The sequence below is a fragment of the Erinaceus europaeus genome, unplaced genomic scaffold (assembly GCF_950295315.1).
Source record: "Erinaceus europaeus unplaced genomic scaffold, mEriEur2.1 scaffold_265, whole genome shotgun sequence".
Classification (NCBI taxonomy): domain Eukaryota; kingdom Metazoa; phylum Chordata; class Mammalia; order Eulipotyphla; family Erinaceidae; genus Erinaceus; species Erinaceus europaeus.
Genome location: NW_026647878.1, coordinates 176184 through 187265, shown reverse-complemented (window position 1 = coordinate 187265; position 11082 = coordinate 176184). Strand labels below are relative to the sequence as shown.

Genomic DNA, 11082 nt, shown 5'->3' with positions numbered 1-11082 from the left:
AGTCATCATGAGCGGTAGATGCTGCGGTTTGAACTTCCTGGGTGTGATGAGTCAAAATGCCCCCTTGGGGGCGTGCGAGGACTGCTGCTCAGGTCAGCTGAGGCAGCAAGGTAGACCCGACGCGGTCCACACTGGGTAATAGTCAAACCACACGGGGGCGATGTCTGTCTGGCATCCCGGGTGACTAGAAAGGACAGCGCGCTTGTGAAAAGATTTGCTGTGTCCCTGAAATGCAGTTCTTTCTGGTTCTCCTCCTCCTCCTCCTCCCTCCTCCCTCCTCCTCCTCCTCCTCCCTCCTCCCCCCTCCCCCTCCCCCTCCTCCTCCCCCTCCTCCCCCTCCTCCCCCTCCTCCCCTCCCCCCTCCCCCCCCTCCTCCCCCTTCCTCCCCCTCCTCCTCCTCCTCCTCCTCCTCCTCTTTCTTCTTTTTTTTTCCCAGAGCACTGCTCAGCTCTAGTTTATGGTGTTGATGGGGATTAAACCTGCAACCTCAGCCCTGAAAGCCTTTTGTTCCCCACCTGCTGTGGGGTGAGGGAAAGCTTTACGAGAGGTGAAGCAGATACAAATCAAGGGCCTCACATGCACCGACACAGCCTGATGTTCTCACAGTTGAACTTTGGTGTTGGAACTGAACCTGGGACCTCAGAGCCTCAGGCATGAGTCTTTTTGCAGAACCATTATGCTCTCTCCCCATCCAATAACAAATTAATAAAAAATGAATTTAAAAAAAGAATGGAAGCTCCATGGAAACAATAGCTGCACCTCTGTGTTCCCAACACTTTGAACAGTGACTGGCTTGGTGGAGGCGTTCCCAGGCAAGGAATCCAAGGGCATGTACCCAGGATGGGGACCAATGATTGCAAGGGGTTGAATGGCGGTGCCCCAGAAGATATGTCCAGGACTCTGTGAATGTGTCCTTTATTTGAAAAACAAATAAAAAAACATCATCTTTGCAAATGTAATTAAGGACTTTGAGATGAGGTCATCCTGAATTCCTTGGACAGGCCTTAAAGCCAAAGACAAGTGTTCTCATAAGACACAGAAGAAGGGGAGACACAGACAGGGGAGGAATGGTTGAATGGAAAGAGAGGTTAAGGCTGGGGGTGTGGGTTGACCTGCCAATGCCCATGTCCAGTCGGAAAAGCAATTACAGATGCCAGAACTCCCACCTTCTGCACCCCATTTTGGTCTAGCAGACGACCTTACCAATATGTTCTGGAACCCCACCTTCCCAGAGCCCTACCCCACTAGGAAAAAATAGAAACAAGCTGGAGGCACCTGCTAATGTTCATGTCCAGCAGAGAAGCAGTTACAGAAGCCAGACTCTCCACCTTCAGCTCCCCATAAAGAATTTTGGTTCATACTCCCAGAGGGATAAAGAAAGGGAAGTTTCCAATGGAGGAGAGGGGATATAGAACTCTGGTGGTGGGAATTGTACCCCTCTTATACCACAATCTTGTCAATCATTATTAAATCACTACTACATAAAAATAAATTAAAAAATTTAAAAAGAATTTTATTCTAGGGGGCTGGGTGGTGGTGCACCTGGTTAAATGTACATAGTGCAAGGACCCTCACAAGGACCCAGGTTCAAGCTCCCAACCCCCCCCCACCACCTGCAGGGGGGATGTTTCACAAGCGGTGAAGCAGGTCTGTAGGTGTCTTTCTCTCTCCCTCTCTATCTCCCCCTCCTCTCTCAATTTCCCTTTGTCCTATCCAATAAAATGAGGTGGGGGCTTCCAGGAGCCACTAGTGGATTTGTAGTGCTTGCACCAAGCTCCAGCAATAACCTTAGAGGCAAAAAAAAACAAAAAAAAATTTGGCCCATACTCCCAGATGGGATATACAATAGAGGATGTAAGCCAGAGGGTCCTGTACCCCTATTCCACCAGGACCCGAAGTGTTTGCCACCAGGAATCCTGGTTTACATACTATTAATGAATGGGGAGTAAATCGGGAAAACACCACATAAGCCAGGCATGGTTTCACTTATGGCATGGTTTCTCTTGGAAGAAGTAATAGGTTGTAGGGGTGAACTTGAAAAGGAGTGAAGGCAGGGAGTCAGGTAGGTAGCATAGCGGGTTAAACTCACGTGGAGCAAAGCACAAGGACCGGCGTAAGGATCCCGGTTCAAGCCCCCAGCTCCCCACCTACAGGGGAGTCACTTCACAGGCGGTGAAGCAGGTCTGCAGGTGTCTATCTTTCTCTCCCCTTCTCTGTCTTCCCCTCCTCTCTCCATTTCTCTCTGTCCTATACAACAACAACAACATCAGTAACTACAATAACAATGAAAAACAACAAGGGCAACAAAAGGGAAAAATAAATAAATATAAAAAAAAGAAAAGAAGTGAAGGCAGGACCATTGAAAAAAAATGGGGAGAATATATATATACAAGTAGATAGATATATGTTATAGATAGTTAGAGAGATGGATGGATGTATAGATAGATGTATAGACAGATAGATAGATAGATACATAGATAGATAGATAGACAGAGAATTTGCCTGTATCCATGACCTTGGGAGAATTACTGCAGTTTTGGTAGAGCAGATGGGACATGACACTCTGGTGGTGGGAACTGTGTAAAATTCTACCCTTGTTGCCTTATGATTTTGTAAATCAACATTAAATCTCTAATAAAGAAGGGGTGTCCAGGTGACAGTGATGCTGGAACTCCCAGAGGCCCCAAGAGCTGGAAGAGACAAGAAGGGATCCTGATTCTGAGAGCCGTAGATAAAGCCCTGTTGTTGTGGTGGTCTGGTGTCGGGCTGCACCGCGGAGAAGAAAGTGGACGTCCAGAGCAAAGGGGTACACAAATCTTTATTACAGGATGGGGGGGGGTGGTTCAGACCACGTGGAGCCAGCCGGCAATGGCCGTCCCCACTACCTGACCACGGGGGGAGAGAAGGGGGTGAGATCTGAGAGAGGGGGAGCTGAGAGCCCAGAGAGGGGAGGGGTGAGGGGGCTTTTTATTGAGCGACAACCAGGGGTGACGTGTGGGGCCAGGATTGGTTGAAGGGGGCACTGCTAGGATTTCGCGGGGCGTAGTAAAACCTGGGGGCGGAGACTGCATCAGAATAATTCCTCAGCAACAAAGCCCTGCCAACACTCAAGAGTTCTGACGGGTGTACATGCTACAGTGCACAAGGACCCGGGTTCAAGCCTCCCCCTGTCCCCACATGTAGGAGGAAAGCTTCGCAAGTAGTGAAGCTGGGCTGCAGGTGTCTCTCTGTCTCTCCCTCTATTTCCCTCTTCCTCTAGATTTCTGGCTGTCTTTATCCAATAAATAAATAAAGATAATTAAAAAAAAATTTTTTAAACAGTTCAGGCTCGGAGTCTCCAGGACACAGAAACAATACATCCCTGCTGTTTTAAGCCACCAATTAGTGATCATTCGTTAGGGTAGCTAAGACAATAAGACACTCCTCCCAAGTCACCTTTCTGTGAACCCCTTTGCTACACATTAACTGGGTGCTCACTTTGATCAGCCAGTGAGACCAGGATGTGATTCTCCTCCATGGACAGGTCACACCTGTACTGGCTGAGGGCTGAAGGCTGGCTGGGATTGTCTGACCAAATGGTGTCACACACAGCAAAGGGAAGAGGCAGGGGGCATGGGGCGGAGGGCAGGGGGCATGGAGCAGAGGCAGAGGGCAGGGCAGAGCGCAGGGGGATGGGGGCAGAGGGCAGAGGGTACAGCTGACTCTCAGCACACAGGTTCTGGCCAGACTGTGGGGAATCTCAACCCCAGCTCAGATCAGGCAGACAGAGCCGTCATGCAGGCACCATCATGGATCCTGGGGTCTCTGCCGCAGCCCTGAGTTGCCAGTGGTTTGGACCTCATTTTGCTGTTGGCCTTTGCACACCTTGCTGGAGTTCCTCCAACTCAGTCTCTTGCTCCCTCCACCTCAGTTCCTTTGAGCTTAGCTTCTCTGGAAAGGGTTTTTCAGCTTCGTTTCTGACCGGTTCCTTGAAGATCCTCAAAATTAATGAGTGTTAGCACAGCTCTTTGCTGTTGGGGCACACCCAAATCTGGTGGGGTTCACTGGCTTCATCCTGGCAAGAGAGGAAGGGGCAGTGGAAGAGAATGTGGGGTGTGGGGGCTGCCAGCAAGGAGGAGAAATAATAGCTGGGGAGATTGTGAAGCTGGTAGAGTACAGGACTTGCATGCCTGGGGTTCCTAGTTCAATCCCCAGTGCTGTATTTCTGTAATGGTGCTCTGACATCTCTCTGTCTCTCTTTCTCACTGTCTCTCTCTCTCACACACACACACACACACACACACACACACACACACACACAGCCTATCTCATATGAAATAAAATACATGATTTAAACAAACAAACAAAAAAGAAGGAAGGGCCAGGCAGTGGCACACCTGGTTAAGCACACGTGTTACAGTGCTCAAGGACCCAGGTTCAATCCCCTGGTCCCCACCTGCAAGGGCAAAGCTTCGCAAATGGTGAAACAGGGCTGCAGGTGTCTATCTCCCTCTCCCCTCTCAATTTCTGTCTCTCCAATAATAAATTAATAAAACTATTTTTAAAGAAGAAAACATGGAAGTTTCAAGAAAAATCAGGGACTCAGAGTTGATTAGCTAGTAAGAAATAATTTAAGGCAGAAAAGATCATCCTCTAGGCTTGTGGGTACCAAAAGAAGAGTTATTTGAAGGGGAGCAAAAATTCATTGTTCTTAAATGTATGTTTTTTAAAATTTCTTTATTGGGGGATTAATGTTTTATAGTCAACAGTAAATACAATAGTTTGTACATGCATAACATTCCCCAGTTTTCCACATAACAATACAACCCCCACTAGGTCCTCTGTCCTCCTTTTCCAGGAACTGTACTCTCCCTCTAACCCACCCCCAGGGTCTTTTATTTGGTGCAATGCACCAACTCCAGTTCAGGTTCTACTTGTGTTTTCTCTTCTGATCTTGTTGTTCAACTTCTGCCTGAGAGTGAGATCATCCCATATTCATCCTTCTGTTTCTGACTTATTTCACTTAACATGATTTCTTCAAGAAACATCCAAGATGGGCTGAAAACGGTGAAATCACTATTTTTAATAGCTCAGTAATATTCTATTGTGTGCATATACCACAACTTGCTCAGCCACTCGCCTGTTGTTGGACACCTGGGTTGTTTCCAGGTTTTGGCTATTACAAATTGTGCTGCTATGAACACAGGTGTACAGAAATCTTTTTGGATCGATGTATTGGGTTCCTTAGGATATATCCCCAGGATAGGAAATGCAAGATCATAGGATAGGTCCATTTCTATCCTTCTGAGACTTCTGCAGACCAGACTGCTCTCCACAGAGGTTAGACCAATTTTAATATAACTTTTAATCATCATCCTCCAAATATAACTTTGACCAAAGGCTAACTTGATGGAAGACATCTGGCTTATGATGGTGCTGGGGATTGAACCTGGGACCTCTGAGCCTTGGGCATGAAGTCTTTTTGCATTAATCAGTATGCTATCTCCCCAGTCCCTCTCCCCTTTTCTGGTTATCCTTCTAGCTGACCCGCCTTCTCTTCTCAAAGTTTATTTTAGATCATGTCTCTGGTTCTGTGGTCAGAGACTCAAGTTCTTGCTCAGGAAGTATGCATGTTATTGGTCTTTTCACCATACTTTTCTACTGTCAATCTGTTCTTTACTTGTAATTAGAAGTGGGTTGGAAAATTGTCAGATTACAGGGTAGAGTTCCACACCACAGCCAACACCAAAGCTCTGTGTCCCCATCTTCCCACTTCCCAAAAGCAACCACCAGAGTTCTCACAAAGTCTTAGAGACAGTTTTTTTTCTTCTGGTTTGTTATTTGTTTGTTTTTTGCAAGTTTGTGTGTATCTGTTCTCTAGATTCCGTGTATAAATGAAACCATTCATTACTCACCCATCTCTTATTTTGCTCAACATAATCACCTCCAGTTCTATCCATATCATTTCAAAGGACACGTCTTTTTTTTTTTTTTTTAAATTTCAGAGTAGTATTCCATGGAATATATAGCCCATAACTTCTTTAGCCAGTTGTCTGTGGATGGGCATCTAGGCTGCTTCCAGTCTTTGGCTCTTGTGAATAATGCAGCTATGAACACAGGGGTGCATATATCCCTTTGAATTAGTGTTTTCATGTCCTTTGGATAAATGCCCAAGAGTGGTATTGCTGAATCATTAGGTAATTCCATTTTCATTTGTTTAAGGACTGTCTATACAGTCTTCCAAATGGGCTGCACCAGTTTGCTTCCCACCAGCAGTAGAGCAGAGTCTCTTTTCCTCCACAACCTCGCCAACACCTGTCATTTCCTGTTATGTTGCTATAGGCCATTCTCACAAGTGTGATTGTTGGAGGATGGGGCCCACTGTCCCAGAAAGTCTAGGCCGTTGTTTCCATGAGGTCCAAGCTGGTTGACTCCCAAGTCTCCCATAAAGACAAGGGCAGCTTCCCCTGACCTCATGAACTAATTAATGATGGATAGCTTCTCTGGAATAGGGGCTACCTTTCTGCACATGCCCCTCCTCCCCCCTTAAAACAAAGGCGATGCATTACTGTACATTGTGTTTGGCCAAACTTGAAAAACCACCGCAAACTGCTGTTACTCAATCCCCTCCTCCTCCCCTCGCCCTGAGGTGCCTGTAATTTCCCTCCAGGGGAAATGTGCATTGTGAAGCTTGTGATCAAACCTTGCATGGTGATTCTTCATTTGTGATCAAATAGTTTATAGGTCAACATGCGGCTATGCGTTGTGCTGCTCTGTGCTTGGGTTAACGATGACCTCGACCGTCTCCCTGGGTAATGGGTATATGCACTTGCTTTCTCTCTCAATAAACAAGTTGCCCCACTGAGGCTCTCCCAGAGCTGACTGCTTGTCTCTCTGAGCACTTTGCCCTCAACATGCAGAGCCACCCCAGGACTCCCAGGGGGGCACTCTGACTCTCGCCTCTGCTGGCCAGGGGGGTGGGGGGCCCGGAGCGGCCAGCCCGCATGTGGTCATACTTGTTTACTTGTCCAGTCTCTGGAGACAGGGCGGTTTCTTCCCATCCCTCCAGCTCCTTAGTTAGGTAGGATGATCTGGCTCTGTGTTTGGGAAGCGTCTTTTCCTAAGGCTATGCCTCTGTTTATCTTCCTTTTTTCCACTCTGGGTTTTTCCACTTTCTTTCCCGCTCAGGCATAACTGGGGTTTTTGTTGTTGTTGTTTTTTTTTTTTGGTTCCTTTGCAACAAAGTCTTCTTGTCTGTAAGGGGTGCCCTCCCTGTGGGAAGCAGCAGGGCACCACCCCCTTTGCTTCCATTTAGGCCCATTTGAGGAGTGGTGCCTAGGGCAGCCACCTTTCCTGCCATGACACCAGGGAGGTCAGGTGCAGCCAAGTCACAGCAAGAGCCCCACACAATGCCAGGTCCCTCTGTTTTCAGTTCCCCTGCTTCCTTTTGTGGAGTCCTCCCTTATTCTTTCTCTCCCTCTCTCTCCCCCTCTCTCTCTCTCTCTCTCTCTCTCTCTCTCCTTTCTTTTGGGATGTTTTTATTTATGAGAGAGAAACAGAGCATCACTCAGGTACATGCCATGCCCAGGATCCAACTCAGAGCCTCCTGCTTTATCCACTCAGTGAGAACCCAACACATTACCCACTGCGCCAACCTCCTGGACTGCACCCCTTTTACTTTACAGACACAGAAAGGAGCACTGGCAGAGCAAGACATGAAGAGAAAGAGATGGGCAGGTGGTAATAAGGCAGGGTTTACCTGGTGGCCAGGTAATGAAGTCTATATTCACAGTGTACGGAAAAGAGATCCTTTTAGTCAGCAAACTAGGGAGTGCTGTAATGACTCGGCTTGGACTCTAGCCTGAAGGATAATTTTTCTAAACCCTAGGCTGCCAAACTTGAAAGGAGGGAGGGCAAGTGGTGGCACACCTGGTTGAGCACACACAGTACAGTGTACAAGGACCCAGGTTCAAGCCCCTGTCCACCATCTGCAGGGCAGGGGTGGGGAGCTGCACAGTTGGTGAAGCAGGGCTGCAGGTGTCTCTCTGTTTCTCTCCCTCTCTATCTCCCCCTTCCTCTTGATTTCTGGTTGTCTCTATCCAATAAATAAATAAATATATTTTTTATATTTATTTATTCCCTTTTGTTGCCCTTGTTGTTTTATTGTTGTAGTTATTATTGTTGTTATTGATGTCGTTGTTGGATAGGACAGAGAGAAATGGAGAGAGGAGGGGAAGACAGAGAAGGGGAGAGAAAGATAGACACCTGCAGACCTGCTTCACCACCTGTGAAGCGACTCCCCTGCAGGTGGGGAGCCAGGGGCTCGAACCGGGATCTTTATACCAGTCCTTGCGCTTTGCACCACGTGTGCTTAACCTGCTGCGCTACTGCCACCCAACTCCCAATAAAGAATTTTTTTATTTAAACAGGGGCAGATGAAATAGCTCACTTGGCTAGTGCACTGCTTTGTTGTGTGTGTAAACCATGCTTGAGCCCAGTTCTCACTGCACTGAAGGAAGCTTTGGGTGCTCTCCCTCTCCCTCTCCCTCTCCCTCTCCCTCTCCCTCTCCCTCTCCCTCTCCCTCTCCCTCTCCCTCTCCCTCTCCCTCTCCCTCTCCCTCTCCCTCTCCCTCTCCCTCTCCCTCTCCCTCTCCCTCTCCCTCTCCTCTCTCTCCCTCTCTCTCTCTCTCTCTGTGCCTATGTGTGTGTGTTTCTCTCTTCCTTCCTACTCTCAGTCTCAGTCTTATCTATCTACTCTGAAAAGGTCAGCCTGGAGCATTGAAGTCCCAAAGGCAAAGGAAAAAAAAAATAGGTTGCCAGGTGGTGACATAACTGGTTAAGCACACACAGTACAGTGGATAAGGTCCTGGGTTCAAAGTTGCAGATGTCTCTCTGTTTCTATCCATCTCTGTCTCCCCTTCCACTCTCAGTTTTTCTCTGTCTCTATCCAATAATAAATAAGTTAAATTAAAGAAAAATAGAAGCAAGGGGCCAGACAGTAGCGCACCAGGTTAAGAGCGCATAGCGCCAAGTGTATAGACCTGTGCAAGGATAGTGTATAGACCTGCAGGCGGGTCGCTTCACAGGCGGTGAAGCAGGTCTGCTGATGTCTGTCTTTCTCTCCCTTTCTCTATCTTTCCCTCCTCTCTCAATATCTCTCTGTCCCCTTCTTATCTCAATATCTCTCTGTCCTATCTAGCAGCAACAACAACAATGGGGAAAAAGATGGCCTCCGGGAGCAGTAGATTCATAGTGCAGGTACCTAACCCCAGTGATAACCCTGGAAGCAAAGGGAAAAAAAGAAAAGAAAAAAAAATTAATCTTTGAAGGACATGGACTTTTTTTTCTTTTCTTTTCTCCAGGGTTATCGCTGGGGCTCAGTGCCTGCACTACAAATCCACTGCTCCTGGAAGCTATTTTTCCCTTTTTTTGTTGTTGTTGTTGCCCTTGTTGTTTATCAGTATTATTGTCATTATTGTTATTGTTGCTGTCATTGGATAGGACAGAGAGAAATGGAGAGAGGAAGGGAAGACAGAGAGGGGGAGAGAAAGATAGACACCTGCAGACCTGCTTCGCCGCCTGTGAATCCCGAAGGTGGGGAGCCGGAGGCTCAAACTGGGATCCCTAAGCCTGTCTGTGCGCTTTGCGCCCTGTGTTCTGAACCTGCTGCGCTACCACCTGGCCCCCTGAAGGATGTGGATTTTGAAAGAGACTTCCACCTGCCCTGAAAGATGTGTTCTGGGGAGCGAGTAGAGAGTACATATTCCTGGGGGCATGCATTAAGAGGGCTCAGGGCTGGCAAAATGGTTCACTCAGTGCACTGTTTTGCCATATGTGAGGCCCAGGTTTGAGCCTGCCCCCCCCCCCCCCCCCCCGCTGCCCTAAAGGCAGCTTCAGTGCTCTGGTCTCTTTTGCTCTCTATCTAAAGAGAGAAAACTGTGTTTTTAGTCTCCTGATGTGTAAATATGTATATGTCGCCATTATTGTCTGCTCTCCCTACTATGACTAAGCATAACTTTGAGCAGTTCTTCCAGCAGTCTTCTAAAAAAAGACATGCCTTTAAAAATACACCCGGGATGGGCCGGGTGGCGGAACTTCTGGCTGGATGCACATTACAATGCTCGAGGACCAGGTCTGAGCCCGCGGTCCCCATATGTGGGGAGAAAGTTTCGTGACTGGCGAAGCAGGGCTGCAGGTGTCTCTTTGTTTCTCTCCCTCTCTATGACCCCCTTCCCTCTCAATTTCTGGCTGTCTCTGTCCAATAAATAAATAAAGATAATTTTTTAAATTAAAAACAAAACACCTGAGGGTTGGGCAGTAGCATAGTGGGATAAGCATGCATGGTTCAAAGCGCAAGGACCGGCATAAGGATCCCGGTTTGAGCTCCCGGCTCCCCACCTGCAGGGGAGTCGCTTCACAGGCAGTGAAGCAGGTCTGCAGGTGTCTATCTTTTTCTCCTCCTCTCTCTTCCCCTCCTCTCTCCATTTCTTTCTTTCTTTTTAAATGGAACGCTTCACGAATTTGTGTATCACCCTTGCGCAGGGGTCATGCTAGTCTTCTCTGTATCGTTCCAATTTTAGTATATGTGTTGCCGAAGTGAGCACTCCTCTCTCCATTTCTCTCTGTCCTGTCCAACAACAAAAACATCAATAACAACAACAACAATAACCACAACAACAAGGGCAACAAAAGGGGGAAAAAATAATAACCTCCAGGAGCAGTGGATTCATGGTGCAGGCACCGAGCCTCAGCAATAACCCTGGAGACAAAATAAAAACACCTGGTGTCGGGGAAGATACACTCAGACTCTGGCGGTGGCGCACCTAGTTAAGCACACACATTGCAGTGCACAAAGACCTGGGTTCAAGCCCCTGGTTCCCACCTGCAGAGGGGAAGCTTCATAAGGGGTGAAATGGATGTCTTTCTGTCTCTCTTCCTCTCTATCTCTCCCTTTCATCTTGATTTCTCTCTTTCTCTATCCAATAGATACATAAATCAGGTTGAATTAATAAGTAGTAAAAATAGGCTTTAAGTGGCTGGAGCACACATTTCCTTTCCTCCAAGGCTTCTCCCCTTCTTCCTGTGCTCTGGCATTTGTACCTG

The 11082-nt window shown here is 47.6% G+C and overlaps 1 non-coding gene across 1 annotated transcript; it reads right to left on the bottom strand.

Annotated features, from left to right (window-relative positions):
* Positions 1 to 10476: 10476 nt before the first annotated feature.
* Positions 10477 to 10583, bottom strand: LOC132536510 (U6 spliceosomal RNA). Its single transcript, XR_009548055.1, has one exon. It is a non-coding gene; the product is annotated as a U6 spliceosomal RNA (small nuclear RNA).
* Positions 10584 to 11082: the final 499 nt, after the last annotated feature.